The sequence below is a fragment of the Tachyglossus aculeatus genome, chromosome 7, assembly GCF_015852505.1.
Source record: "Tachyglossus aculeatus isolate mTacAcu1 chromosome 7, mTacAcu1.pri, whole genome shotgun sequence".
Classification (NCBI taxonomy): domain Eukaryota; kingdom Metazoa; phylum Chordata; class Mammalia; order Monotremata; family Tachyglossidae; genus Tachyglossus; species Tachyglossus aculeatus.
Window position 1 is genome coordinate 43786081 of NC_052072.1, and position 7287 is coordinate 43793367.

Sequence of the window (7287 nt, forward strand, 5' to 3'; positions counted from 1 at the left end):
AGATCTGGCCAGTAAGAGCCTGAGAAGAGCTCAGCTAATCAGAGAGCCAGGCTGAGCTTTCAAATTTGAGAAGGGGATGATTTGATCTCTCTCCCTGCTGTATATGCTGTGCTTTGTGCCTCCACCAAATGACTGAACTGTAAAAGTTTGTCCCAAGTGCACATTCTCTTGCTCAAGAAAGCTCAGGTGATTACTGAAGTGAATGAAAATGGATTTAGCTTCCCCCTTGGTACTAAATCTGAATTCTTCTGTCTATGGTTTCTATGCGTGATTTGAGAATGTCTGGAGCAATTATGAATTTTTCCATGGTTCCTCCACCATTAGCTATGATTGACCTGCTTTTGACAAAACACCACCTGCATCATAGTTATGATCCTCTGGTGTGGAACCATGTTACAAGAAACTTTGAAGAACCCATAATCTAATAACCATCACCCAAGTCGTTCAGATTCTTCTGTGCTTAATGGGGGTGTTACTGTGGTGGGGGAAGGAGTGGACCTGCAAATGCAGCAGTTTCCAATATATCTGAAGTTTTCTTTTAAATATTTTTCAGTAAGATTCTTCAAATTGCCTACAGCAAAATTAAGAAAACATATTACATTACATTTTACTTTCTGGGATCTTTGTGCAGCAACAGAACACATTTGTTCACAATTTAAATTTCAAAGCATAAACTATTATCTGACAGCATCACAGCAGCTCTGTAAGTTGAGAAAGGAAAACAATAATGAGTAATCGTGGTATTTGTTATGCATTTACTGCGTGGCAGTTACTGTACTAAGCACTGGGGTAGATACAAGATAATGGGGTTGGACACAATCCCTGGCCCCCATAAGGCTCACAGTCTTAATCCCCATTTTACAGATGAGGAGAATGAGGCACAGAGAAGTGAAGTGTCTTTCCCAAGATCACACAGCAGACAAGTGGTAGAGCTGGAATTAGAAGCCAACTCCTCTGATTCCCAGGCCCATGCTCTTTCCACTGGCCACACTGCTTCTCACCATCTTACCAATGGGAAAGCACCATCATTCTCATTCTTCTGGAAACTGAGGCACATAAACAGGTGAAGTGTGAACAGGTATGAGGCATTCTCCCTCATGACTGTACTTTGGGGTGCCATATGGCCCCACCCTCAGAGGCAGCCCAACTGTGAGCTGGCCCCAGATCACATGGCAAGTAGCCCCAGGAGTTTAGATTGAGTTGGAGGAGGGGCTATCGAGGGAGAAATCTCAAATAAACTGTGCACTTTCAAAATACCAGAAAGGCTTCCTTAAAGTGTCCTGCCACTTCACTGCTGCTTTGTTGCCTTGTCTTCTCAATCAATCATTTATTGAAAACAGAGCACTGACCTAAGCAAATTGGGAGAGTTCGATAGAATGAGTCACATAATCCCTTCCCTCAAGGATTTTACACTCTGAGGAGGTAGATACTAAAATAAGTTATAGATAGAAGAGTAAGAGAGTATAAACATGGGTACATTAGTGCTAGGGCTGACTACTTAAGTGCTTCGGTGTTAATAATTGTGATTTTTGTTTTGTGTTTATTATGTGCCAAACTTTATACTAAGCACTGGGATAGATGCAAGATAGGTCCCACATGAGGCTCACAGTCTAAGTTGGAGGGAGAACAGGAATTGAGTCCCCATTTTTCAGATGAGAGAAGTGAGGCACAGAGAAGTTAAGTGGCTTACCAGAGGTCATTCAGCAGACAAGTGGCAGAGCTGGAATTTGAACCCAGGTTCTCTGACTTCTAGGCCTGTGCTCTTTCCAGGAGGCCATGCTGCTTCAGGGGAGGCAGAAGTGCTGAAGTGACAGTGAAGAGGAAATAGGATCGGGGGAATGAGGGATTCATCAGAGAAGGCCTCCTAGAGGAGATGCTATTTCCGAAAGACTGAAGATGGAAAGAGCAGTGGTCTGCATAATGTGAAGAGGGAGGGGTTTCAAGGCAGGGGGAGGGATTTCAAGGCAGGGGGGCGTGAGCAGGAGTTTGCAGTGTGAGAGATGAGAATGAAGGACACTGAATAGGTTAAAATTCCCATTGGTTCTCTGTTGGAGTATGGTGGGTGAGTGGGCAGAGACCAGAACAGCAATTAGACTATGAGCCCCTTGTGGGACAGAGACAGTGTCCAGCCTGATTAACTGTATCTGCCCCAGCAGTGCTTTACACATAGTAAGCTCTTAACATATTGCACACACACAAAAAATCAAGGCATAGGAATGCAAGGAAGCAGCTTTTCTTTGGTTCCTTCCTTTTCCCGCAAAGGGAAGATGGTGATGGTGGAGTGGGGAGGGAAATGCCTTCTTGCCCCACAGGCAGTTATCTTCATATTTGTTCAGCTGCCTCAAATTCCAGATGGCATTAAGTTCATGCCAGAGGAAACCAGGCCAAGTCAAAGGTTAGAACCCAGCTGTCGGGATTCAAGAGGGAACTCTTGGGATAGAGTGTTCTAAGGTCTTGAACCCTTGACTGACAACCTTCTTAGTAGTTATTAGTTTTTCTTTGTGGATGGGGCTAGCCAGAAAAGAGTCCTAGAGGGGCAAAAACTGTCAGTCAACTAAAAGGGAACATATTCTTCGTATTGTATTGCACAGCCTCACACTTCTCAGCAGCTAAGGTTCCACATATCAATCTCTTCCTCTCCCTTGCTGTCAGGAAAAACATAATTCAACAGACTCCTCCTCCAAATGGCCTTCTTTTCTTGGTCCTTAACCCAAAGTGGGAGCTGGACCCAGTGGTTTCTGCTTTGGAGACTTGTGCTTGAAGACTTGACACTCCTAATGGCTTGCTGGGTGGCCTCTGGGCTACTCAGGTCCTGAGTTTCCTCACCTGGGAAATGGGTATAATATCTACTTCAAAGCCATGTTGAAACAGTTAATTAATGTTTTGAAAGAGGTTCTGAGATTCCCAGATGAAAGATCCTGGAGATGAGCACAACACTGTCATTATAAAAAAATGAATCCTTCATCATCCTTCGGGAACTTCCTACTTTATTATTTGCCTTGCACCCTTTTGGGGGATTTTTATCCCCTGTTCCCAAATGCAGAGAGGATTTCTCCAGGAAGTGACCCATGGGTTTTTAGTTTTCAAGCAGCTCTGCTGGACTTTGCCACACTTTCCAGGTCAGCATCACCTGAATCACTCAACTTTTCCTCTACTTATGCCAGAAGCCTTTAGGACAAGGCTTATCTCCATCAAGGTTTGGGCAGTGCCAAGCATACTGTCAGCACTCAGCAAACTAAAGAGTCCAAAGAGGATGACGTGTTCCTCAGTGACTTTTGCCCTAAACAGCTGGATTCTTCTGATTGTTTCAGCTAGAGTGGGAGCTTGATGCCCAATAACAGAGGTGATTTTCTGGCCTCGCCTTGGACAAACATAACTTGAGAGTCTCCCAGTACTGCCTAGAAATATTTCTTTCTTCAAAGTAGGAAATTTGAGGAATAGAGATCCTAGTTGCAGGCTGAAAAAGAGGGGAACAGATAAATTATGGAGGGAAAAAGAACTGATTAGGTGCTTTCATACAGGTTTACTCCAGCTTTCTGCCACAGGCTGCTATGTGTCTCAGCACGCTTTTGAGTTCAAGACAAGCCTCAAAAAATAGCCTCTCAAATCATTCTTTATTGGATACTAGGAAAGAAAAATTGTTCTGAATTAAAACTGTTCTCCCAGATGTAGGTTTGTTGGCTTTGCACCTGCTCACTCTCATTTTCTTTCTCTTGCCACTTGGGCACTTCCTCTTCCTCTCACATGTTTGTTCTCTCAACTCCCCTTCCCCCCCTCTTTTCTATCTTTCTGTTTTTCTAGTTCATTTTGTCATTTTTTCCTCCCCCTCTTCTCCTCCTCCTTTTTGTTTCTCTCCCAGTTCCTTCCTCCTTATATTTTTGTCACAGTCATCTTTGTGGGTAATGATTTCCTCCCCAAAGGGCAAGTGTGGCTTAGGAAGATAATTCCCTCACCTGGGCCCTTTGTATGCAGAGCACTGTACTAAATGCTTGGGTGAGTACAATACAACAGAGTTGGTATACACGTTCCCAGTCCGCAACAAGTTTACAGTCTAGAGGGCATGGTTGAGGCCAGGGATGCGTGGAGTCACCAGAAACCTCAGATAACAGTGGAATTTGGGCAAAGGGGACTCCCACACAAAGAGGCAATATTGAGACAAAAATGTCCTGCCTACACTGTTGCAGGTGAAGTTTCAGCTTTCCCCTGCCAAATTGCAATGAATCAGACTTGTAGCAAGGCTGTACCATTAATGGTAGTGCTATTTGAGAAGCAGTGTGGCTCAGTGGAAATAGCATGGACTTTGGAGTCAGAGGTCATGGTTTCAAATCCCGGCTCTGCCAATTGTCAGCTGTGTGACTTTGGGCAAGTCACTTAACTTCTCTGGGCCTCAGTTACTTCATCTGTAAAATGGGGATTAAGACTGTGAGCCCCCTGTGAGACAACCTGATCACCTTGTAACTTCCCCAGTGCTTAGAACAGTGCTTGGCACATAGTAAGCACTTAATAAATGCCATTGTTATTATTATTATTATTACTATTATTTGTCAGCCAGTAGTCATATGAGAAGTGTGTTCTAGTGGAAAGAGCATGGATCTGAGAGTTAAAGCACCTGAATTCTACTACCAGCTCTACCACTTGCCTGCTGTTCCCCCTTCTAGACTGTGAGCCCGTTGTTGGGTAGGGACCGTCTCTGTATGTTGCCAACTTGTACTTCCTAAGCGCTTAGTACAGTGCTGTGCACACAGTAAGCACTCAATAAATATGATTGAATGATTGAATGGATGACCTTGAGCAAGTCTCTTAAGTTCTCTGTGCCTCATTTTCCTCATCAGTAAACTGGGGATTAAATATCAGCTTTCCTTCCCCCTTTGACTATGAGTCTAATCTGGGAGGGACTGTGTCTGATCTGATTATCTTGTATCTACTCCAGGGCTTAGTACAGTGCTTGCCACGTATTAAGCACCTAGTAAATACCACAATTATTATTAGTTGGCTGATAAGTACAGTAGTAGTAATAATGATTAACCTAGTTAAGACGGAGGTAGAATAAATGAATAGTTTTCATCTTACTACTAGATTTTTCCTAATAGACAAGGCCTTGTATTTCATAACTGCCCTCACACCCATGGCCCAAAAGAAAGCTATTTAATCATGTACCCTGCCCACAAGGAGCTAATATGAAAAAAACATTGTTCTAGATTACCCATGATAATAACATTAATAATAATAAAAACAATAAATAATGATGGTGCTTATTAACCACTTACACTCATTTATTCATTCTTCTAATCACATTTATTGAGTGCTTACTGTGTTCAGAGCACTATACTGACAGCTTGGGAGAGTACAATAAACAATAAACAGACACATTCCATGCCCATAATGAGCTTACAGTCTAGAAGGGAAGACAGACATTAATAAATGAATATGCGCCAATCATTGTGCCAAGTGCTAGGGTAGATTCAAAATAATTAGATTGAATACCACCCCATCCCATAGGCCTAAAAGGGATTATTATGTTACAGTGAACATAGCATTATTTAGTATGTGGGCCCATGTGGCATGGAAACCATGTCTAATCTGCTTATTTTGTATTTGTCCCAGCAGTTAGCTCAGTGCTTCTCACATAAGTGCTTAACAAATTCCATTAGTAATACTCCTACTAAAATGGACATATTGGCTTAATAATATTCAAAAGAGTACTGCCTTGGATTTATATAGCTCCTCTCAAATGAAATGGCAGGGACCAGATATTATCTCCATTTTTACCCATGAAAAATTGAGGCCTACAGAAGCAACATTACCCGCTTGTGATTGGCCAGTTGGTGTTGGAACTAGAACTAGAAGCTGTTGTCACAACATACAGTGCAGTGTACTGTCCTCTACTACCCAGGTTGGTAAACTTGAGCAACTGTTTAACACATGCAAGTTGAAGTTACAGAACATATTGAAGTTACAGAACATAGTGACTCTCTAGGATATGCCTACTAGGGTTTCGGATATAAAAAGTTCCTCTGAGATTCTTCTTCTAGTAGTAGTAGTAGTAGCAGTAGTAGTAGAAGTAGCATTTATTAACTGCTTTCTGTATGCAGAGCATTGTATTAAGTGCTGGGAAAGAATACACAGCTAGATACTTAAGGTTGGCAAACATTTTTTTTTATGGCATTTGTTGATCACTTACTATGTGCCAGGCACTGAGCTATGTACTGGGGTCTTGTCTTGTATTATGCTGTTCAGTCATCTCCAACCCATAGTGACTCTTTGGACATATCTCTCCCAGAATGCCCCACTTCCATCCTACAATGGGGTAGATACAAGATAATTGGATCCTATACAGGGCTCACAGTCTTAATCCCCATTTTACAGATGAGGGAACTGAGGCACAGAGAAGTTAAGTGACTTGCCCCAAATCACACAGCAGACAAGTGGCAGAGCTGGAATTAGAAGCAGCGTGGCTCAGTGGAAAGAGCATGGGCTTTGGAGTCAGAGGTCATGGGTTCAAACTCTGGCTCCGCCACTTGTCAGCTGTGTGTCTTTGGGCAAGTCACTTAACTTCTCTGTGCCTCAGTTACCTCATCTGTAAAATGGGGATTAAGACTGTGAGCCCCCTGTGGACAACCTGATCACCTTGTAACCTCCTTAGCATTTAGAACAGTGCTTTGCACATAGTAAGCGCTTAATAAGTACCATTATTATTATTATTAGAACCCAGAACCTTCTGACTCCCAGGCATGGGCTCTTTTCACTAGGCCACACTGCTTCTCAGAAAAGTTTAAGAAATATTATTTCTTCAGGAACTAACATGCTTCAACCTTCAGACTGGGCAGGTTTAGCACAGTATTTGATACACAGTAACTGTTCTTCTGGGCAGAGTCTGTCTTTTGCTACCCTGAAGGTAGCCCTGAAGCCTCTCATTGTATTTACCAACTCCTGGAGGATTCCTGGAGCAAGAACAGCCTTAAGGCAGTAGATAACCCTATGAAACCTCTGCTACCACATAGCCACAGGTGACAGCCAACATCCAATTTGCTTAAGACACCTCTAAGGATCTACCTCTCTTTCAATGGCAGGAATACCCAGGCTGAGACAAACACATTTGCCTCAGAAGTAAAGTGATTTGCTAAAGTTAGAGGAATAAAACTTGGGAACTTCTGACTCTCAATCCTAGACAGAGCACTGAATCATTTCCCTGAGCTCCAAAAGGGTTGGTATTGCATTTATTAAATGTATTGACTGATAGAAAGATGCAAGGAGGTTGAGATGATTGCCTTCCAGGGTCCGGGCCTC